The following is a 24,689-nucleotide window of genomic DNA, read 5'->3' as shown; positions in this document are numbered from 1 at the left end:
GGCCCCGCGGAGGCACTTGAGGGGTTTGCCCAACCACCCTGTCCTCTACGCGAAGGAAGAACGTCCTCCTCCAGCTGCCGGCTTTGTCACGCCGCTGCACTCCCTCCAGCTGTCATTAGACGAAGGAGATCAGGCCTGGGTGAAGCAGGCGGAAAAGGAAATACTCACCAAGGTCCGCTGAAGGCCCAGCATCCACCGTCACGATCACCAGCACTTTTAACCAAAACCAAAACAACTTTTGGCAATTGCCTTTTGAAGACATTTTTGTGCCTGTATTAGCGACTGTGAACTTTGCGCTGAAAGCGCCCCTCTCGTCAATTTAATAAAATACAGAAGTAAACAAAAGGTTTTTATTTGGTTCATCTGTCAAAGGGGACAGATTTCCTCCGGCAATCATCGTCGAGCCCCTTTTCCGCGGTCAGCTGCCTTCCCGGAAGTCCCATCTACAACAATATGTATTTTCAGCTGAATTCTGCTAACCTTGAAACAAAACTGGCGATTCAGTTCCATTTCCAGCGGGGTCACCACTTTCATTTTTCCATACATTTTTACAGAGATAAAATGAACCTAATGACGAGTATTTCCCAAAGATAATTTTGACTTATCATTTTGATATATTTCGAAATTTTGCATTAGAACTTATTCTAAAATACATAATTTATAATATTTACGCATTTTTCTTGAACTTCATATGCAAATTCTCCTTTGATAATTTGCGTAAGAATTGCAATGGAAATGAGTAAATTAACGAAATACGGTAAAAAATCTTACTGTAAAATGTGGTTCTGCTCTTAAGTAAAAAGGTATGAGACTTCTGTTCTCTCACTAGTATTTTGACTAATCGTCGTTATGATTGGGACCCTTGGTTCACATCCTTGGGATATGTGTACCGGTACCCACACAAAATGAAGACGAATTCATCGCCATGACATGATTCAGGATATTGTCGTCTACGAAATTGCCCAAACTGATCCAGAGGCTGTGATAATGAAAGAGGCGCCAATCGATCTGCTGTCCGGGGCCCGTCTCAGACCCGACCTTATTATACAAAATCGGGAAGGGATCCAAGTGGTCGACATCGCCGTCCGCCACGAGGACAGGACGAGACTCGCCGACGGGCGGATCGGTTAGCAGAAAGATTCGGAGTAGCTCCCGGAGGGATGCTACCTATTGTTGTTGGCACAAGAGGAACAATCCCGTCAGCAACAATGCAATCACTCCAGCCTCTGGGGATTGCCTAGAAACGAGTGGCTTATGCCATATCATTGATCGCCCTTCGTAATTCCATGGTTAGATATTATGAATTCATGGATTATGATGGGCGATCGAGACCTCGGGACGATTAGTCCTCCTGAACACCTCCAGGGTCGTCTCCAGTCATGTTTTGTACGTTAAGTGGAAGCCGTGTGTTGTTTTTTTATACATGTTAACCGTCTTCCTGCCCGTTTGACAGGAAATTTTAATTGCTGCATGGGCTGCATGTCACCGCATGTGTAAATAGAGGAATACACTCTTATTTCTTATAGCAATTTATTTACTTTTTATTTATTTAATTGTCTATTCATTTATCTTATTATTTATTAAATTTATTATTTTTCATTTGATTACTTAGTTATTACTTTATTACGCGGCTGGAGAACCATAATACCATTATTTTCGATTTTTTTTTTCGATGAGATTCATTTAAAAGTTTTTCCTTTTCTGAGAAAATCCATTTTCATTGATAGAAATCTCTCGTGGAAATTTTTACGTAAAATTCCTCTGAATTCCGTGGAAACTTCCTCCCTTAATTTAGTTATAGGGTAAATTCCTATAGCCGGACATAACAGCACTGTCATTTTGTCATTTCCGTCTGAGTGAGAGAAAAGTAAGCAAGCAGCAAGGCAGCAAGCACGTCAATAATCAATTTAATTTAGTTTAAAATGGAGGATGTTCAGGAGACAGTGGAACCAGTGGACAGTGGAACTGCAGAACCAGAAGTGCAACAAATCGACGACGAGGATGATGATGATATTGGCCCAAAAGCCGGAGACCAGAAGATCGTATGGGATGGTGAGATGAGGGTGGAAATATCTTCCAACCCCTCTCACATATCTCATTATATGGGATTTCTCTTCAAGGGCAAGAGAAAGGTCTCAAATACACACGTCTTCTGTGAGCCATGCTTAAAAAAAAAGATGATAAAACCGTAAGTTTTTATAAACTTAACTTTCCTACTTAAACCTAACTTTCCTTTCCTTACCATCCATTCCATACCATGGTATTATAGAATTAGATATTATACGCAAATTGAGTGATTTTAGATGATATATTCCTGAGCAATTGTTATCTGAATTGCTGTCGGGAATGAATTTTTAGTTAATTTAGTCTTTAAATTACTTGGAAAAAATAGTCCGACAGGGATGGAAATACATTTTGTTGTTCTTTTCTCGCTTCGCGGAAAGTCATGTAAAATTTTTGCTTAAAATGGCGGACGGAAAATTCGACATCCCGCCGAATTTGTTTAAATTGGCTTCTTTCCTCTTTCTTGATTTGAATTCTAATTCAGAATTGGTTTTTCTGGATAGTCACTCTAACTAAATCAGAAGAATTCGTAATGAATTAATATAAAGAATTTAAATTCAGTTACAGTTAAGACACGTGTTAGACAAAGGTTCAAGGTTCCCCGCGCCCCCATAACAGATATTTTTTTCTTTTCAAAAAAATTATCTATTACTCTTTAAGAAACTAATTCGAAAATACGAACATGAACATTCTATCTCAAGTATTTCAATTTCAAGTACATTACATTGACTGAATGGGTTAAGTCTTTTATAATTTTACTGACCAATTAAATATGTTTGCTGAGAAAATCATTTTTTACTATGAGAATTTAATTTTGTATTGACATATTGACAATATTAAAGATTATTTTGTACTTCTCATTTGTATTTTACCAAGTTTTTCAACCCTTCCTTTTTTCAACCCCTTCTCCTCAAAAACATGTTTTTTGGGATTGCTCGAAAACATTATTTTGGAGGCGAAGGGGAGGGTGGAGGGAAATTAGGGACATATTAATGGTCCCAAAGTCAACGAATGGGGGGAGGGTACCCCGAAGGTCCCAAGTCTCTATCTCTCAATATTTTGCACCTAATTTAGATTGAAAATAAAACGCGAAAATAAAACATTTTTAAGACATTCATTCCTCAAGTTACCATCAAGATTAGATCCCAATTTTAGTTCTGAACATTAACAATAGTTCTTCATAAGAAATAAATGTTGATACACAAAACATTTACCAAAAAACTTTCCCCTAATTCCAATTTTTTCCCAAACGTATGATTTATATCGGAACAGGATTTTTTTTCTAAACGTACGACTTATTTCAGAACGGAGGGAGTATAATTCAATATTCAATATCCTATTGATCTATATAAATTTTACTTATTTTTATCAAACAAATATACATTGCCATGTCTATAAAGTCATTAATATTAGCTAACCCTCTATCAGGTAAAACCGTCTTAAGACTGTCATTCTATAAATCTTATTTACTGCGATAAGTTAAAATATCTACAGTGTCCTCAGTTATAGTCTCACTAACATATTTTCTGAAGCTGAACTCATCTTGATCTTTCGTTTGCTTACCATTTTCAGTTCTGTGTGACAGTCAGAGAATAAATAAAATTTAATTTGTAACATTTTTAGTTTTCAAGTGCAAAAAATCGTTTTAAATTAATCTTACTACAGTAAGAGTTTTACTTCCTGAAAGATATGTTACTCTAGTTTGTATATTGCAATTGATAAATGTGATAAAAATTGAAAAATATGACTTTAAGAAGGACAAAAAGGAAGACTTCATGTAAACGATGTTATCGGTTGAGTTGTAAAATTTTCAAAAATTACCGTATTTTCTATTCAATTGTTTTGTTTTGTTCTGGTAAAACATGTTGTTTTGCAACATATTAATCATGGAAAACAATTGAACTGACACGAAAGCTACCCAGTATGGGTAGCCTAGTGATACATTAACCACTTCCGGTCTTCGACGACCCCTCCATAAGTCAACATTATCCAGAAGAGTCTTTCATTCTTTACCACTCAAAAAAAATTCTCTTCACGTTGACAAGTTTCTTAAGAATCCCTTATTTTTTTTAGTGATTGTTACCCTTGTAGAGAACTTCTCTTAATAACTTGGAATGAATCTTATCGATGGAAACAGATATGGTTTTCTGGTTTGTGAGACTAGGGATCACTAAATAATAGGGGAGACAGACATTTCTAATTAGCGCAGTTTTATAGGAAATTTATCCCTCTACAACTTTGTGAAAATTATTTTCGTCTATTTTGTAAGGAAATACATCTATCGAGCCGTTTTCTAAAACTTTATTTTATTTTATAATCATTCTCAAAAATGCTGGGGTAAAAACTATCAGGCATGGGGTAAAATTATCACATTTTGATACGCTTTATTAGGGGCTCCCGTAAATTTAAAAATTACCTCGATGACATATTTTCATAGGAAATTTATTCCTTTACACCACTGGGCAACAAAGTTTTCTTTATCTGAACGAGAAAAGCGTTTTTAAAGTTATTTTCTAAAGGCTATTTTTGGCAAGAAAATTCTATTCAATCATTGTGAAAAGGGGGAAATGGCGAATTGGGCGAGATGCATTTGACGAAATCATCCGAAGAGTTACCGAGTAAATGTCACAGTGCAAAATAAAAACAAAATAAAAAATAATGGAAAGAACAAAGAAGTGTCTAGTGCAAAATAGTGATATTTTTCATGTTTTTTGAACGTGTCATCAGAACCGGTTTAGGTTTTATTAGGTATCCAACTGCTTCTGTGTCCCACACAAGGTGCACGATGATCAAGTGGAGGTAGCATTAAGCTATGCCCCTGAAGCGTACGATCCACTCTTTCAAACTTATGAACTTTAGTTTTTCTCTTATTTTATGCTTTATTCAAATTCCGTGAACATTTAAAGTCGTACGTGGTGGTTACCTAATTGTAAAAATATGAAGTCTCGGGTTGTATTATTTTGAACTATATTGAATTTTCAAGTGTTCAGAATGTCTCATTTTATCTCACGTTCACCCATGTCATATAGTTTAAATCAGGGGGGTATCAACCCTAATAAAAAGTGAAGATATTTTTCACTTTCCCTTGTAAAAATTTTGCAGCTATTGCACCGCGTCTTAAACAAATTTGCTCATAGTTCTTATATTATTTCGCCGATGATTATGAAATATGTATTTTTAGATAGTTTTTAGTGCACGATTTCGAAATATATTAGACTTATTAGTCAATTCTCTTTAGGAAAAAACTTGCCAATATTCTTCAGTGCCTCTATGCAAAAACGTATGGAAAAATGAAATGTCGATAGGCCCCTGGTTTAAATTAATTAATATTCTTAATTTTTATAATTGGTGATTTAAAAAAAAATTTATGTGAGCAAGTTTTTTTTGCAACATTCATATTCATACAAGGTATTCAACGTCAACATCAAGTGGGACAAAATTAAATCATTTGGTGACAAAACATAAAATTACAATCGACAAAAGCACTCCAAGAGCATCTTTGGAACAACAACAGAAAATATCTGCAATTTTCAAAAAACAACCAAGCAATCAACTGAAAAGACCCGCAGATAAAAAATATATAATTGGAAGGAGACTTGTAAAGATGTTCTGCGAGGATCTTCTTCCATTTCATATGGTAGAATCTCCGGGTTTTGCAAGTTTTCTTTTAAATACTAAGGATTGTGAAGGCCTAAATAGACTGCCAACAGCCACCAACCTTTTAAACAACGGGTTGAATGATGTTTATACAGAGGTTTTAAAAAATATCCAAAAGGTAATTCACGAAGAGATAACAGGAAGTCCTTCAATTACATTTGATATGTGGACTGATGGTTTCCAAAGAAGGGCGTTCATCACGTACACTCTTCACTTTATTAACAAAGGAGAGCTCAAAACGCTCACTCTGAAAACTGAGGGATTTGAAGAATCCCACACAGCTGAACACATTAAAAAGAAAGTGACATCAACATTAAATGAGTTTAACATATGTCACACAAATATGATAGCCGTGACGGACGGCGGAGCTAACATAATAAAGGCTTTGAAACTTATGGGAATCAAACGTCAATATTGTTTTGCCCATGCGGTCCATAGACTCTTAATGAATGACCTTTTAAACCATGAGATGATGGTGACTGTCCAAAACGCTCTTAAAACAATTAGAAAAATTCACAGAGCCCTAATAAGCCGACAATCAGAAATGAAAGAGCATTTCGAAAAAGAAAAATTTCAGAAATTCAATGACCTAATCGTTGAGTTGGGCAGAGCAGGTGAGTTTACTTTTTATTTAATTAATAACACTTTCTTTCATTGTAAAATTATTTATTTTTATAGACGAGATTCTGAATGGGGAATCCATTATGGACATGTACCCAGAAAATTTTGGGGAAATCTTAGAAGATCATTACCACACTTTGAAAGCACCAGTGCCGACGCGATGGAACTCAACAGTAATGATGTTAAAGAGTTATTTTAACCAAAAAGGTAAGTCTTCTTACTAATAATAAATCATATCGTCGGCTATATATTAGGGTGTTTCAACAAGGAAAAAAATTTTTTGGCACTATTCTCACGGTGCTCTACATGATGAAATAAGAAAGTTTTTCTTCGACGACCATATGATCAGACGCTGTTTAGAGGTCCCTAAAAAATCCTCTCCGTAGTGTAAAATCTGAAATTTGTTCTGTTCTGTTGTTTGTTTGTGAAATTTCCCAATTTGATGATAAAATTCTGAAATCGAAATCTTCAAATTATTAGAATCGTATAATAAGTATTGTTTTGGCCGCTAGAGGTCTCTATTTTACACAGAATAAGTCAATAGTGAAATTCAGATCTTTCAAATACATTTGAAAACTGTCATTTATGATTTCTAAATATGGATTTATTTAAACTTATTTGATTTATAGACCATATTTTTTAATATAAATGAAAGTGGTCCTATCGTGTTGTTCAAACCAGATTTTACTATTGATTACATTAGATTTAGAATACTTATGTTTAGAAACGACGATAATGATACATTAATTTGGAATTTTGCAAACACCAAATTGAAAAAAAAAAAAACAGTATTATTATTATACACTATTATATACCACACAATTTTAAATTATTTCTTAATTATTTATTGCGTAGACCTTATTTTGGAGACTTTGTTTAAATTGAATCGACCGGAGTTGATTCTTAAAGAACAAGAAATTAAACTTCTGGAGGAAACACTATCAGTGCTGGATATATTTTCGGAAGCTGTGAAAGTCCTTCAAGGAGCTGAATACCCAACACTGAACTTGGGCGCAGTATTTATAAGCGAGATAGATGACAGGTAAGATTTTTTTAAATGCATTTGCCTACCTATATAAAAAGACTATACTTTTCTTGTTTTCTATGAGTACATAAATGTACTGTACACTACGTTTTCCACATTTTGCATAATATACTTTTATTGGTGGCTGCTTAACCATTATAATTATCATTATTATCATTATTATTATCATTATTAACTGTTATAAAAAAATGTAAAATGTAATGAACTAATATCAGAAATTATGATATTTCAACATTCGAGATAAAATTCTGTATAATTTATTAGATAAAAAAGTTGCAAGTAAATCAAGTTTTAACTTTACATTTACATATTGCATTGGGAACAAAGTTCGTCAAAAATTCCAGTTTTCAATCTAATCGCCTCCACTTTTAGGGAGAAATTAAAAATTATAATTTTGGACTGAAATTGTTCCTAAAGGTGTCTACACATGGGGAGTAATTTATGCCGAAAATCGCGTTTTTGATGGAAATTGTCTGCACTGCTTAGGTGAAAACGTCAAAATTCTGTCAAAAATGCGATTGTTGACGAAAATTACTCCCAATTTTCATAAAACTACCGATAATTAAGTAATTTAAGTAATGTGAGTTATTAATATTAAACATTAATTTATAGATTGACCTGCATGATAAACGATACTTCAACTTCAACCAGTTATTTCCAAAAGCAAATGGCTACTTTAGTACAGGAAAAATTGACTTTTCGTCTGCCTCTTACGGACGAAATGGTGTTGGCAGCCATTTTGGATCCTACATACCAAAACTTAAAAGTCATATACAATTATCTGGACCAAAGAAAAAAATCAAAAAGGGAATTTCTGAACGAGTTCATTGAAATCAATCATCCATCAAACACATCTGAACCAGATCCTATGCCAGTAAATATATTTTATCAAAAAACTCTTTTGCTTTCTAAATAATTTTTAAAGAGTTAATTAATTTTACTTTGTTTCATAACTTTATTTTTAAATGGGCATATGTATCACAAAAAAAACAATTTAAACTCGATTAAACTTTTAATTTTTTTTTATTATAGTCTTCATCGCGTGTAATGCATGCCGCTAAATATAGCGACTATTCTCGTACAAGCGCCTGTGATGATGAAATATCGCAATACTTAGCCATAAGGGCAACGTCAAAGGATGTTTTGACATGGTGGGAAGAATCCGCCCATATTTTTCCTAACTTGTATAAGTTAGCGAAAAATATCTTGGCCATTCCACTGACCAGTTCTGCATCGGAGAGGAATTTCTCAGCAGCTGGTGGATTAATTACTATGAAGAGATCCCGATTGGAACCAAGCAAGATTGAAAAAATACTCTTTGTTCATCATAATATAAAATATGTAGCTAAGTATTAAAAGAATTATGGTAAATCAAGCATCCTGTGATCAAGCTCCTTCATCACAGGAGCCTCCCTGCCTGTAGATGGAGGACGTCATGCTATGTGTCCACGATAAAACTATGCATGCTTCTTCCTGAAGTTGTGTCTTAAAATGCATTTACTTCCTGTTAAATTTTTTGTATTACATACATTTTTATTGCATTAAAGCAAAATTAAATGAACTTGTGTGAAATAAAAAAAAATACAATTTGTGAACGATTATTTTTATTATACTATCTTTTCTATTATACTATTATCTATATTACTTAAGATAATTTCATATAATTGTTGGATATTTCTCTTTTGAAGGATCATAAAAAATGCATTTGACATCTTAGTCTCTTTTGATATTCTGGTAGGGTAACTGTATCTATGACCTAACATCTCATTACTAAGTTCATTAAAAATACTTCTGGTCTTCAATTACAAAGATCTTTAGAGGTCTCATTCTTTTGGTTAAATATCTTTTTCATAAATTTAAATCTATATATAATTTACATTTTATAAAAGAGTTATTATAATATATTTAAAGTCACTATTTCATTGAAAAAAATGTTAATAAGAGGTCTTAGGTCAAAAATAAATTTTTGTTTCAGATAAGTACAAACGTAGACATGAAAAAATTTCAGAAAAACTTTGTTTCTAGAATAAAAAACACTAAAAATTTAGTATTTTATTAAAATCGAAAAAAAAATTAACGCAAGAATTTTCTAAGTGTTAGGATTCAAAAAAAAAATTGTCAAGGGGGTCTTTAGGAAAACGCGATTTCGAGATTTGGGTTAACGCGTGCGTGAAGTCGAAAAAAAAATTAATGCGAGAATTTTCTAAGTGTTAGGATTCAAAAAAAAAAATTGTCAAGGGGGTCTTTAGGAAAACGCGATTTCGAGAATTGGGTTAACGCGTTCGTGAAGTCGAAAAAAAAAATTAATGCGAGAATTTTCTAAGTGTTAAGATTCAAAAAAAAAATTGTCAAGGGGGTCTTTAGGAAAACGCGATTTCGAGATTTGGGTTAACGCGTGCGTGAAGTCGAAAAAAAAATTAATGCGAGAATTTTCTAAGTGTTAGGATTCAAAAAAAAAATTGTCAAGGGGGTCTTTAGGAAAACGCGATTTCGAGATTTGGGTTAACGCGTGCGTGAAGTCGAAAAAAAAAATTAATGCGAGAATTTTCTAAGTGTTAAGATTCAAAAAAAAAATTGTCAAGGGGGTCTTTAGGAAAACGCGATTTCGAGATTTGGGTTAACGCGTGCGTGAAGTCGAAAAAAAAAATTAACGCAAGAATTTTCTAAGTGTTAGGATTCAAAAAAAAAATTGTCAAGGGGGTCTTTAGGAAAACGCGATTTCGAGAATTGGGTTAACGCGTTCGTGAAGTCGAAAAAAAAAATTAATGCGAGAATTTTCTAAGTGTTAAGATTCAAAAAAAAAATTGTCAAGGGGGTCTTTAGGAAAACGCGATTTCGAGATTTGGGTTAACGCGTGCGTGAAGTCGAAAAAAAAATTAATGCGAGAATTTTCTAAGTGTTAGGATTCAAAAAAAAAATTGTCAAGGGGGTCTTTAGGAAAACGCGATTTCGAGATTTGGGTTAACGCGTGCGTGAAGTCGAAAAAAAAATTAATGCGAGAATTTTCTAAGTGTTAGGATTCACAAAAAAAAATTGTCAAGGGGGTCTTTAGGAAAACGCGATTTCGAGATTTGGGTTAACGCGTGCGTGAAGTCGAAAAAAAAAATTAACGCAAGAATTTTCTAAGTGTTAGGATTCAAAAAAAAAATTGTCAAGGGGGTCTTTAGGAAAACGCGATTTCGAGATTTGGGTTAACGCGTGCGGGAAGTTGAGGAAAAACTACCTTGAACTTTGAAAGAGTTGAAATTGAAAATCGAGACTTGAAGTTAAGTAAAACAAGATAATTTAAAGTTATGAACAACTTTATTTCTTTCTTTACATTTATTGTACTTTTGTTCACATTAGTTGTCTCTACTTGTACTTGCAAACATGTCAGTATTTTTTATTAATCATCCTCCTGTTGATCTACAAGTAGTCCTTTCGGAAGATGCCTAATAATCTGAAACGAGGAAAAGAGAAAAACCTTAGTAATAGAAATATATATATATATATATATATATATATATATATATTAGTAAGTATATATAAATATATATATACTTACGCGTTTTCTCAATCATCCAGTTAGTCCACAGCAGTCCTCCTCGGAATCGCGAATCTGAAACCTGAAACAAGAAAAAAGAAATTAAACAGTAAAATAAAAAAAAGAAGTAAATGTTTAGTTGATGTTGATAATGCTTGTGTTAGGCGATTACAGTCCTCGACATTCAGGGAACTCTGAAAAGAAAATAGTAACAATAATATAATTTCAATCTCAATTTTTTCGCGGGAGAATTTAATAAAAAATATATTAAATGAAAGAAAAGTACTTATCTTACATGCTTTACTGGTGATCATCCTGTTGGCTGCCGTAGTCCCATCCAAGTCTCCAGAAATCGGAAAAGAAAGAAGAAAAATATTAGTAAGAGAAAACAAACATAAGATAAATATTTACTCACCTTGCATACTTTACCGAAGAGCATTCTGTTGGCTGGCCGTCGTAGTCCCTTCCAAAAATCTGCGGATATCTGAAAAGAAAAAAGAAAAAAAAATATAAGTAAAAAAAAATAAACATGAGTTAAATACTTACGTATTTACCAACGCTCCTCCTAGCTCTTATTGGCCTGTTCCAATCCACTCGAAAATGCCCGGATATCTGAAATTCAGATACCTGGGCATTTTCGAGAGAACTGTAACCAGCCAATAGGAGGATCATCAACAAAGCACGTAAGTATCTATTTTATTTTTATTTCCAAAAGGAAATAAAAATAAAATAAATACTTATATGCTCTGATGATAGACGATAATTCATAATGTCGATAATCGACATTATGAATTATCGTCGGAGCAGATAAGTATTTATTTTATTTTTATTTCCTTTTGGAAATAAAAATAAAATAGATACCTACGTGCTTTGTTGATGATCCTCCTATTGGCTGGTTACAGTTCTCTCGAAAATGCCCAGGTATCTGAATTTCAGATATCCGGGCATTTTCGAAAGGACTGAAACCGACCAACAGGAGGATCATCAACAAAGCACGTAAGTATCTATTTTATTTTTATTTCCAAAAGGAAATAAAAATAAAATAAATACTTATATGCTCTGATGATAGACGATAATTCATAATGTCGATAATCGACATTATGAATTATCGTCGGAGCAGATAAGTATTTATTTTATTTTTATTTCCTTTTGGAAATAAAAATAAAATAGATACCTACGTGCTTTGTTGATGATCCTCCTATTGGCTGGTTACAGTTCTCTCGAAAATGCCCAGGTATCTGAATTTCAGATATCCGGGCATTTTCGAAAGGACTGAAACCGACCAACAGGAGGATCATCAACAAAGCACGTAAGTATCTATTTTATTTTTATTTCCAAAAGGAAATAAAAATAAAATAAATACTTATATGCTCTGATGATAGACGATAATTCATAATGTCGATAATCGACATTATGAATTATCGTCGGAGCAGATAAGTATTTATTTTATTTTTATTTCCTTTTGGAAATAAAAATAAAATAGATACCTACGTGCTTTGTTGATGATCCTCCTATTGGCTGGTTACAGTTCTCTCGAAAACGCCCAGGTATCTGAATTTCAGATATCCGGGCATTTTCGAAAGGACTGAAACCGACCAACAGGAGGATCATCAACAAAGCACGTAAGTATCTATTTTATTTTTATTTCCAAAAGGAAATAAAAATAAAATAAATACTTATATGCTCTGATGATAGACGATAATTCATAATGTCGATAATCGACATTATGAATTATCGTCGGAGCAGATAAGTATTTATTTTATTTTTATTTCCTTTTGGAAATAAAAATAAAATAGATACCTACGTGCTTTGTTGATGATCCTCCTATTGGCTGGTTACAGTTCTCTCGAAAACGCCCAGGTATCTGAATTTCAGATATCCGGGCATTTTCGAAAGGACTGAAACCGACCAACAGGAGGATCATCAACAAAGCACGTAAGTATCTATTTTATTTTTATTTCCAAAAGGAAATAAAAATAAAATAAATACTTATATGCTCTGATGATAGACGATAATTCATAATGTCGATAATCGACATTATGAATTATCGTCGGAGCAGATAAGTATTTATTTTATTTTTATTTCCTTTTGGAAATAAAAATAAAATAGATACCTACGTGCTTTGTTGATGATCCTCCTATTGGCTGGTTACAGTTCTCTCGAAAACGCCCAGGTATCTGAATTTCAGATATCCGGGCATTTTCGAAAGGACTGAAACCGACCAACAAGAGGATCATCAACAAAGCACGTAAGTATCTATTTTATTTTTATTTCCAAAAGGAAATAAAAATAAAATAAATACTTATATGCTCTGATGATAGACGATAATTCATAATGTCGATAATCGACATTATGAATTATCGTCGGAGCAGATAAGTATTTATTTTATTTTTATTTCCTTTTGGAAATAAAAATAAAATAGATACCTACGTGCTTTGTTGATGATCCTCCTATTGGCTGGTTACAGTTCTCTCGAAAACGCCCAGGTATCTGAATTTCAGATATCCGGGCATTTTCGAAAGGACTGAAACCGACCAACAAGAGGATCATCAACAAAGCACGTAAGTATCTATTTTATTTTTATTTCCAAAAGGAAATAAAAATAAAATAAATACTTATATGCTCTGATGATAGACGATAATTCATAATGTCGATAATCGACATTATGAATTATCGTCGGAGCAGATAAGTATTTATTTTATTTTTATTTCCTTTTGGAAATAAAAATAAAATAGATACCTACGTGCTTTGTTGATGATCCTCCTATTGGCTGGTTACAGTTCTCTCGAAAACGCCCAGGTATCTGAATTTCAGATATCCGGGCATTTTCGAAAGGACTGAAACCGACCAACAGGAGGATCATCAACAAAGCACGTAAGTATCTATTTTATTTTTATTTCCAAAATGAAATAAAAATAAAATAAATACTTATATGCTCTGATGATAGACGATAATTCATAATGTCGATAATCGACATTATGAATTATCGTCGGAGCAGATAAGTATTTATTTTATTTTTATTTCCTTTTGGAAATAAAAATAAAATAGATACCTACGTGCTTTGTTGATGATCCTCCTATTGGCTGGTTACAGTTCTCTCGAAAATGCCCAGGTATCTGAATTTCAGATATCCGGGCATTTTCGAAAGGACTGAAACCGACCAACAGGAGGATCATCAACAAAGCACGTAAGTATCTATTTTATTTTTATTTCCAAAAGGAAATAAAAATAAAATAAATACTTATATGCTCTGATGATAGACGATAATTCATAATGTCGATAATCGACATTATGAATTATCGTCGGAGCAGATAAGTATTTATTTTATTTTTATTTCCTTTTGGAAATAAAAATAAAATAGATACCTACGTGCTTTGTTGATGATCCTCCTATTGGCTGGTTACAGTTCTCTCGAAAATGCCCAGGTATCTGAATTTCAGATATCCGGGCATTTTCGAAAGGACTGAAACCGACCAACAGGAGGATCATCAACAAAGCACGTAAGTATCTATTTTATTTTTATTTCCAAAAGGAAATAAAAATAAAATAAATACTTATATGCTCTGATGATAGACGATAATTCATAATGTCGATAATCGACATTATGAATTATCGTCGGAGCAGATAAGTATTTATTTTATTTTTATTTCCTTTTGGAAATAAAAATAAAATAGATACCTACGTGCTTTGTTGATGATCCTCCTATTGGCTGGTTACAGTTCTCTCGAAAATGCCCAGGTATCTGAATTTCAGATATCCGGGCATTTTCGAAAGGACTGAAACCGACCAACAGGAGGATCATCAACAAAGCACGTAAGTATCTATTTTATTTTTATTTCCAAAGGGAAATAAAAATAAAATAAATACTTATATGCTCTGATGATAGACGATAATTCATAATGTCGATAATCGACAATATGAATTATCACCAAAACATAATACATGGTTTCTTACTTATTTTGACTATAATTCATAATGTCGATCGACATTATGAATTATCGTCAGAGCACATAATTATTTATGAACATTATAAATGTGACAATATCGTCAGACCACTTCTATTATTTACATGTTTTGTCATTTGTCGTTCTGTTGGATTGCTGGAGCCTTCTCCAAGGATCTCGGGAACTTGAAAGGGAAAGAAAAACTAAGAAAAGATGAATTGTAAAAAATGAGTTACCTGAGCTTTAAATCCTTTTGGTGTTGGACATATCTAATAAACATAATATTGAACGCAAATTTTGTAAAACTGTTCACTGTTCGAATAACAATATTTTCACTAATGTACTAAGCGTATGACCAGTATGTATGACCAGAACATTTTTTTCCGAGCGTACGTACTATAACGTAACATAAATTACGTATTACGTAAGAATTAAGCAAAAGTGGACTTGATCTGGTAAAATCTGGGTAGTTTCGAAAACGCCTAAGGGCAGAATCACATTGTCAGTCAAGTGCTTACCGTCACCGTCAAAGTCTCACCGTATTTCGTTAATTTATGCATTTTCATTGCAATTCTTACACAAATTCTCAATTATCGTATTACCTCATCTCATACTCGGTGGCACTAGGTGAAAATAATATCTGAAAATTGAAGAAATAAAACGTAAATGCGATAAACGCTGAGCAAAAAAAAACTGAACGAAAAAATGTAGCAGAAACAGTCTTACAGTTTTTTTGTTCACCGTTTATCCCATAATCGTTGTATTTCTTCAATTTTCTGATATTATTTTCACCTAATGCCACCGAGTATGAGATAAGGCAATACGGTAATTGAGAATTTTTGTGAAAATTGCAATGAAAATGCGTAAATTAACGAAATACGGTGAGAATTTTTACTGTCAATGTGATTCTGCCCTAATTATTTCATGTCGTATGTTATGTTGCATATTCCAAATGCAATTTCTAAATATATTCATCTTCACAATTAAGAGTTGGAAAATTACAAAGGAAGTTTCATTTGTTCTTTATTAAATAATTTATTTGTTGGTAAATTTCTATCAATAGATGAAATATTCGATCTGTTTTTATATTCTATAAACAAAAGTTAGTAATATTTCTTCAACACTTGATAGTTAAGTGTTCGTAGTTCGTAAACTATACTGAGCAACATTTTGTCAAAATAATCGAACAATCATTTTTTACGTAGATAAAATCAATAAACTATTTTGTTATTTGGTAAATGTATATGAACTTGAACTCTTCTTAGATACTATCAATAAATAGTTTCATAAACATTGATTAATTTTCTGCCTAATCAACTATTTTGATCAATATATGGTAGAACAGATTAGATTACCAACTATTTTTGCAACGCTTTACCATCTCAAGAGAAAATAATTTCTTGAGTGGTTTGCTTGAGCATTTTTCATAAGATTTACGCGCTGCAGTAGCACTGTTAAATTTAATTTGGTGCAGCAGCAGTAAAAATTTGTCTCTACCGTTGATCAGTTCGAATTTTGAGCTACCGCCGCTGACAGAGTCGAATAGATGAGCCGCCGCCGCCATCGGCTCAGGAAAAATGGCAAAATACCGAGCCGCCGTCACCTATGGGCTCGAAAAGTCGAGCCGCCGCCGCCATCGGCTCGGAAAAAATGGCAAATACCGAGCCGCCGTCCCCGACAGACTCGGAAAACCGAGCCGCCGCCGCTATCGGCTTGGAAAAAATGACAGATATCAAGCCGCCGCCGCCACGGCTTTTCCGAAATCGAGCCGCCGCCGCCACCGGCTTGGAAAAAATGACAGATATCAAGCCGCCGCCGTCACGGCTTTTCCGAAATCGAGACGCCGCCGCCGTCACTACCGACGGTTTGCATCTCTGGTGGACATCCTCCAGCTGAATGGAGCAAAATGTCGTTGTTTGCACTTTTCTACTGAAATTTCATCTTTTACTTCCGATTTCCGTGTATTTGTTTGATCATACGTCTTCTTATCCTTCCCTTTTCCTCTGATACTCATCAATGGATTGAAAATTGATTGAAGATCCTTTACTTTACAATAAACAGATAGTGTGTGATCAAAGTATATAATAAGGAGGAGAATGACAAATTCTATTTAAAAGAAATACGGGGTATTTATCGCTCGTGTATCATCTTCTAAGGCACATTATTGTCCAAGGAAGATTCAGTGCAAAATCGCAGTATTTTAGTTGGGAAAATTCCAAATGACGAGCAATTTTTCATGACTACGTTGAGCAAAAATCAGCAATGAGTTCACGAAGAAAAATTCCTGCAAATTTTGCGGATTACCTTTTTCTGGGTGCTAAACAAAATAATCGTGCAAATAGTTGCATTTTCTTCTATTTTATTTCTATCAATGTGAGATTTCCTTTTATTTTCCCCATCTCTCTTGCCATCATTCTTCTTTTTCGCCATAAATTCCCGCGCTTTTATGTCTAACAGTTTACTAAAAAAGCACAGCTTCTGCAATAAAGTGAAATTTCAAAGTAGTGCTATTTATTTACTAGTATTACTGTTATTACTTAATTTGTCGAGAAAATTTAAGTTTATTTGAATTGATTCTTAGTAAATTTGTTGATAACTTTGCCCTCGGGAGAGGCTAAGGATTAAAAACCGTTCATATGACTATGAAAAATATTACGATAATTTTAATTTTAATGTTAAATATACTAATGAGGAAAAGAAAGATTTTATTGTAAATTAGAATTAATTGATTTTGGCATACATTAGAATCAGAGCTCTTAAAACTTTTTGCTGTTTATCGCTAGGATTTTTCATCCTCTACTCTACTTGTCTCCAACTTCTGAAATGCTACATACACCATGTGGTTTGGTAACATTGCTTAAAACATTATTTGTTGTGCTTGTTCTATGCAAATTAGTCAGTGAGAGGGAAAATACAATTTTATTATATTGTTCCTTTGGTATTTTCTTTTTCGCGCTTTTTCTTGAGTATTCCTCGCTGTGCCTTGTCTTTCTCACACCTCCGCCAGTAGTGCAGGAAAATTCCAAAATTCTCACTTTTACCTATTTTATAACAAGACAAAATTCAAATAGAAACGTTTTGGTGCTCGAACTCAAAAGAGAGAGAGAGCGATATTGTGTACATCGACTGCTTCATTCTTATACTAATAATATACGCAATTTCTAAGTCAACTTAGAATATTTCACATCTGAGTGAGAGTTTTAATACATCATACATTTTTGGATAAAAAATAATTTTTTGAAACATTAATAATTTTTTTAAAAAACAAAAAAATCCTATTTTTAATAAAATAATAAATCGTAGGTGAGATTGTTAAGAATCTCACCTAATACTGACCGAAAGTCAAAATCCCGAAAAGGGCAAAATTCTGAAAGCTCAAAATTGCAAATGGGTCAAAATCCGGAAAGCTAAAATCCCGAAAGGCAAAATCACTAAAGGGCTATATACTGTCAAAATACAGAATGAGTCAAAATTCCGATAGGTAACCTGAAGGAGCCAAAAGCTCGAGAATCAAAATAACGAATAGGTAGAACTGTCTAAAACTAAAATCTCGAATGAATCAGAATCCCGAAAGTTTAAATTCCAATTGTCCAAAATCTTGAAAAGGTCAAAATTCCGAAAACCCCTCAAAGATTTAAAATCGAGACAATCAAAATTTCGAATAGGTCGAAATCACTAAAGTTAAAATCCGGAATTTGTCAAAATCTCGAATGAGCCAAAATTCTGAGAAAGATAAAATGTCAAATGGTTAAAATCTGAATAGGTTGAAATCCGGAAAAATTACAAACTCCGAAAAAGAACCACAAATTAGTTACCTTTTTTCGTAATTTTGAAATAATACCGTATTTTGATATCTAGACTAGGGAAAATTCTGTCCAAACACCTTAATATGCTTCATTATTTCATTTAACAGTAAACAATATCAAAGTTAATACCAATAAGTGCGCTTTCCATTTTGAAGAAAGTTGAATTTCACAGTAAAAAATCTTCTAAATACGGATTGAGGTACAGTAGACTCTCACTCAATCGGCTCTTTTTCAATCGGGCGAAAAATTTTGTTGACAATTTTTACGTTTAATTATGAAGCTAATTCGCTCAAATTCGCTGTAGTTCTTCCTATTTTATCGTGATTCTTTATAATTGAGCGCTTTTAATTTACAAAGGCTTTGACGCCCAAATCTGTCGATAAACCGGATGACATTTTGCCCCAAATGCCCAATTGAGAGAGAGTTTACTGTAACCGTATTTACCTCAATCCCTACTACAAATTAAATAAAGTTTAAGAACAGATAACATTATTAGGAATCAATGACAAGTTATATTCCATACATATTTGTTTTCTGAATATTTTGTACGTTTAATAAAAATTAAACTGATGATAAAAGCAAAAGATTCTATTTTCAATAAATTGATTTTGTAAAACGAACTGGTCAAATAATCCAAATCCGTTTTTTAATTCAATGCAATAGCATCGAACTCGCGCGCTCGAGCATTTCGCAAAATGCCTATTTTACCTACCCCTTTTGCTATATATGAGCACTACTTAATTGAACTTACGTGATATGACAAATCATCAATTTTCACTTAATTTCCAGGGTAATTACAGAAGTTATTTATATGAGAGTTATGGTAGGCTCCCAGGGGTATGACTTTACTATATATATTTACATATATATACATATCTCCCTTGAGCTAAAGTTTTTAGCTAGATTGTGTCGGAAGAGAGGCAAACAGCAGCTGTAGAAGAGGTTTTTGTGAATCACGAAATAATTGTAACACGGTAATGCAATTCGCGCAAATAAAACAAAATTGCGATACGAGTTTAACAATTCACCGTTTAGAGTGTTGCATCTTAGAATAAAGTTCTTCTTCTCTTTCACATTGCCTGCAGGAACTGTTGAACACTGTGGTACGGGAACGGCGATCTATTAGATGATTTTATGGCTACTTGAGATGGGAGTTGTGGAAGAGAGAGCTAATAGTGGGAGACTCGGATGGGTCATTTCGTGCGTAATTGTTGTTGCTTTCCAATGGAGATCTTCCTCCTTGTCAGAGTGTGAATTGGTACTCTTTTATTTAGAACATGAAATGACTGGATTTAAGACTCCCTATATACTTTCAATTAAGTTGCTTGGAAAATAAATGAATTGCTAAATAATACCTTATGTGATTAGGAAAAATGATAGGAGAATTCTTGCCAACATATCTTTTAAAAAAATCAATCCCCTAATTGGTCATTATGAGAAAGCGGGAACATAAATCAATAAAACACCCCAAGGTGGATATTAGAGCATGAAAAAAGAATTACTTCTGTTAAATGTGCAAAAATGTTTTTTCCACACATTTCAATGAATTTCAGCATAAATCCCTCGTAGTTGTCGCTGGAGGATCACTGAGGGGGAATCTCACTTGATGATGATGGTGTTCTCCTACCGCGATCGTGACTGGAGTTTCCGTATAATTCGTGTCCATCCAGGGGAATTGTCTATTACGATCCTCTGAACTTCAAGCTCTTCGATTTATGGTACATATCTTCACTTTAGGTGAATTTCTTCGAGTTTTCTATGTCTTTTAAAACATAATAATTTTTTTTTTTCACATTACCACATTCAACTTCATATTGGGGAAGGAAACCATGGGTCGCCAGGTTAAGAAAAATACTCGTTAGTTGAATATAAGCGCTTAAAGTCTTTGGTAGTTTTATTTTTGTATACTAATTAGATAAGGGTAGTTTCGCAAGTGCATTACTTTCGAATATCGAAAAATATCGAAGAGAAGCTAACTGGACTCAGTTCGATTGCGATTAATATTCGTTTAGTAACTGAGTTCAAGTGTGTAAAACTGTCCTCTCTCGCCTAACAATTTATATCAGTGCCGGCCACAATCTCGTACGCCAAAATCCCGAAAGGACCAAAATATCGAATGCCAAAATCTCGAAACCGTATTTTTTGGAAGAAGTTTTGGATTGATTTGGATAACTTTATTCCACCGGTGAACCGAAAATTAGACCTTTGAAATCGGGGATCTAATTTTTGGCTTAACCGTTAATCCACTGCTTAAATTTACTATTTTACGTTCAAACTTGCGTTCAAACATAAGAATACATGCAGATCATCCTCGTATTATCTTTATATTTCGTTTCAACATTCAGCTGTAAAGTGATAATGTTTTAAAGAAACTAGGCCTTCCCATAATAACACTATGATTTGTAATTTTGGTTATGTTAGTCCCGTGCCTTCAAACTTAAGTCCCAAGCTTCAAACTCCCTAATGCCATTTAATTCTGGTATTGTATTCAAACCTGTAGGACGTCATGTAACGACATGACAATGTCATATGACAAATTTTCGTGGTAAATTCAGGAACAGAACAACATTAAAATCTATTGAGCATCAATTTAGCATTGGAAAAAGATCTAGCTTAACTCTTTCGCGTCACACTTTTATTCAGCAAGTGAATTTATGTAAAATTGAGTTTTTCCTAATGCTTTATGATCAAATATAATAGACCCTATTGTCGGCAAGGGAAGTATACATACCATTTTCAAAATCTATATCACGGACTTTTTAAGAGTTTTCTTGCTTTAAGTTATTAATTTGGCCCAAACCATGGCAAACTGGATTGTTTTGATGAACACTGTACTCCTGGTGTTCAAGGAATCTTCCTGGTAATCCCTTGGAACAGTCTCTGTCACAATATTTTGAGTGATATTTGGCAAAAATAAACTTATCTACATATTTATTCACACACAATACAATTGCACAATATGAGACGCTTGCAGAATACTCTAAAATATTGCAAAATATGTTATAATTCATCAGATATAAGATGAAATGTCCAGGAGCAAGATGTCCCACCTGCATTTCACAAAGAAAAACAATGTCCCAACTGTCCCAACAGCATTGTTGGCACGAAAACACTTTCATAAACTTTTCCCTTGCCGACAATAGGGTCATATACGACCCGGAAAATTCTACGCGCTTTTCTGGAAAATTGAGAGTAGTTTATTATATCAAAATATGCAATATACAATCTTTGGATATTCTATTTTGTGTTTCTAGACAACTTTTTGCTGAAAAAAATAAATGAATATAAAAAATTTTGAAAAAGAAAAGTCATTTCACAAAGTTCGAAATTCGTGATTTCTGATCTCAAATATTTTCTTTTCCTGAATATCTGGACTCTTGAGAAAATTAGCCAAGAATCTTACATCCTTCTATTATAATGTCGTGCACAAACGGATAGATTTCAATTAATGTAAATAGTCAAAAAAAAAATTTCCCTGGGTCATATATGACCCTAATGACGTGAAAGAGTTAATAGCTTATTAATTGATATGGATCTGATTTTCGTTTAATTTTTCCAAATTCACCACATTAGATTTTTTGAATTTATCATATGACTTTGTCATACTGTTACAGAATTCTTCTACTGGTATACTTACATCGTAAGAGTATAGTTCTATCACTTAACCCTAGCCATTCTTCAAAATTATTTTTCGATAAGAATTTAAGATTTGAGAAAAACTGCTTTAGGTTAAAGTACAGACCAAAACCAATGCCACCACACTAACATTTGTGGATAACGAAGATGAGCTATCTTTGGCGTTCATAGAGGACAAAATGATTGTGGGTAAACTAGTGTGGGTTAAAGAACTTTCTGACGAGACAAGCCAAACACACCTTCTCTTCGCCACTTCTCATCTGTCGCTTCATTTCCGATGGGCATTTTGCACTTTCATATACAACTCTTCCGTGAGCTAGTGAATTGAATGAGTGAGAGTGTTAAATCATTATCACAATTGAAGGTGGCGAAGGTGGATGAGCTTCAACGGTATGAAGAGAAGAGTCTGTGGGTTGTCTTCTGATGACTAAGTGGACAAGGCTCATTAGGGAACTAACTTCTTGATGATGATGATGTCGTTGTCACACTTCGTCCATTTGATTGCACCTAATAAGATGAAAAATACTAAAGGAAAAAGAACCACACACACACACATATTTTTCGACACGACTGCAAAAACGATTGGGGATAGAGGAAAAGTCTATGTTCGCGTCTAACAAACCGTAAAAGTGATTGTGGGCAAAGTAATGACATTGTCTTTAAAATTCATCTTCAAAACTCGCCTACACAAAGTATGGTGGAGACTTTGAAAATGAAAAAAAAACAAGAAACAAAAACGAAATAGAATAGTACAAAAAATAATTTAAATATCCAAATTACACGCAAAATACCTGGGCACTTTGTAGATTCACTGAGGTGTGAGTTTGTCACATTTTAGTGGAACATGGTTCATTTTGGAGGGATAACCACCCAAAAAATTGTGCAAAACTTTCTCAATTGTCAATTTATGAGACTGTTGGCTGCTGAGGAAGAACAGTTGAAAAGATAAATCGCATGTTCAATTAAATACACCACAAACCCGGAAGAAAAGACACTTTTTTTCATCATCTTCATCTTCAATTATTTCACCTAATCTATGTTTCTCTATTTTTTTTCTTATAGAAAAAGAACTTTGTTACCATTTTCATGCCACAAGTGTTGGCGCGAGTGATTTGAAGGAGTGATTTCATGAATTAGGAGGCAACAATCATCATCGCCATCTCCATCCCATGGAAATGCACGCGCAGTTGACAATTATGCGGTCAGATGAGCAAAGTTGAATAACTCCTTGGATATGGTAAGATGAAAAGAGAAGGAGTGACACCATGGCAAAATACTTTGAGATTTCCATATGTTGATATTACGATTTTGTGTGTGTTCTCTACACCATGGCAGAGCAACTCTATTAAATTGTCTCTCTTGAGCACTTCCATCCTCGTGATTCTTCATCTTTTGCCCAACAAATGCGATGATGATGAGCACTGGGACAATTTATCTTGCGGTTTTTTTTCTTCTTTCAAGGAATTCCTTTTCATAAACACAAGTGGCGCGAAAAATTGGAAAAATTCCCCCGCGTTGAAGAAGACAAAACCTTTTGCAATTTTCATGAATTTATCACATTCTCCAAATACCTCTCTTATCAATATATAGATATATTTGACATCCTATTACATTAGATCGTGGAGATATAAGATATTGTAATCCCCTTCTTAAACACCGATCAACGATCCCAAAAAAAAATTCCTCGGTCAGTTTCAATAGAAAATACTCAAAATCTTTTACACAAAACTAGCCACTTCAAGAAGACCAATTTGGAGACACAAAATCTCCAACAAATTTGCCAATTGCTTCAATACCCAAGTGAATCGGGATGAAGAAAAAAAAAGATCTCTCAAGGATCAATTTGAGATGGAAAAGAGACTTACAAAATCTCTGAAAGTGATATCCTGATACGAAAATTTAGACTCAAAGGTATACCGACAAAGCAGATCACTTAGATTAACATAATGGCATTTTGGGAGAACTGTTTAACAACTCTGAGTGAAAAATGTTGAGGATTAGATGGTATTTGTGACACAGGAATACACCAAAAGTCCTTGTCATTTTGTAAGGGATTTTACAATATATATAACTTCGAAGCAGAGTGTGCAAAATGAGCAGAGATTTGGCTAGCTTTCTTTTCACGCTTGCGCCTGGCTCAAAAAAAATATCCTCAGGTATAATAAATTAAGGTAAATTTGCATATTCAATGAAAGTGAACTTATTGTTGAAACAAGGAGTGCTAAAGTGTCCCAAAAAAAAGTTAAACTTTGTGACTTAGTTATATATTTGGCTTGATTAATAAAGGTTTTTGGCGGTCTGAGTTCGAGCTTTTCGTGAAATTCCTTTCTATTTCGTAATTTTTATTTCACCGGATTAAACCGTTTTTTGTAGATCACCTTGAAATTGTTCAA

The 24,689-nt window shown here is 33.6% G+C and overlaps 1 long non-coding RNA gene across 1 annotated transcript in view; it reads left to right on the top strand.

The window, feature by feature from the left end:
- LOC129810348 (uncharacterized) overlaps positions 1 to 23,533 on the top strand; it is a 158,143-nt gene extending 134,610 nt beyond the window's left edge. Inside the window, exon 4 of the long non-coding RNA XR_008752726.1 lies at positions 23,359 to 23,533. This is a non-coding gene — a long non-coding RNA (uncharacterized LOC129810348). The remainder of the gene's footprint in view (positions 1 to 23,358) is intronic.
- The last annotated feature ends 1,156 nt before the right edge of the window (positions 23,534 to 24,689 follow it).

Source organism: Phlebotomus papatasi, chromosome 1 (assembly GCF_024763615.1).
Source record: "Phlebotomus papatasi isolate M1 chromosome 1, Ppap_2.1, whole genome shotgun sequence".
NCBI classification, from domain to species: domain Eukaryota; kingdom Metazoa; phylum Arthropoda; class Insecta; order Diptera; family Psychodidae; genus Phlebotomus; species Phlebotomus papatasi.
This window is presented reverse-complemented; position numbering and strand designations above follow the sequence as displayed.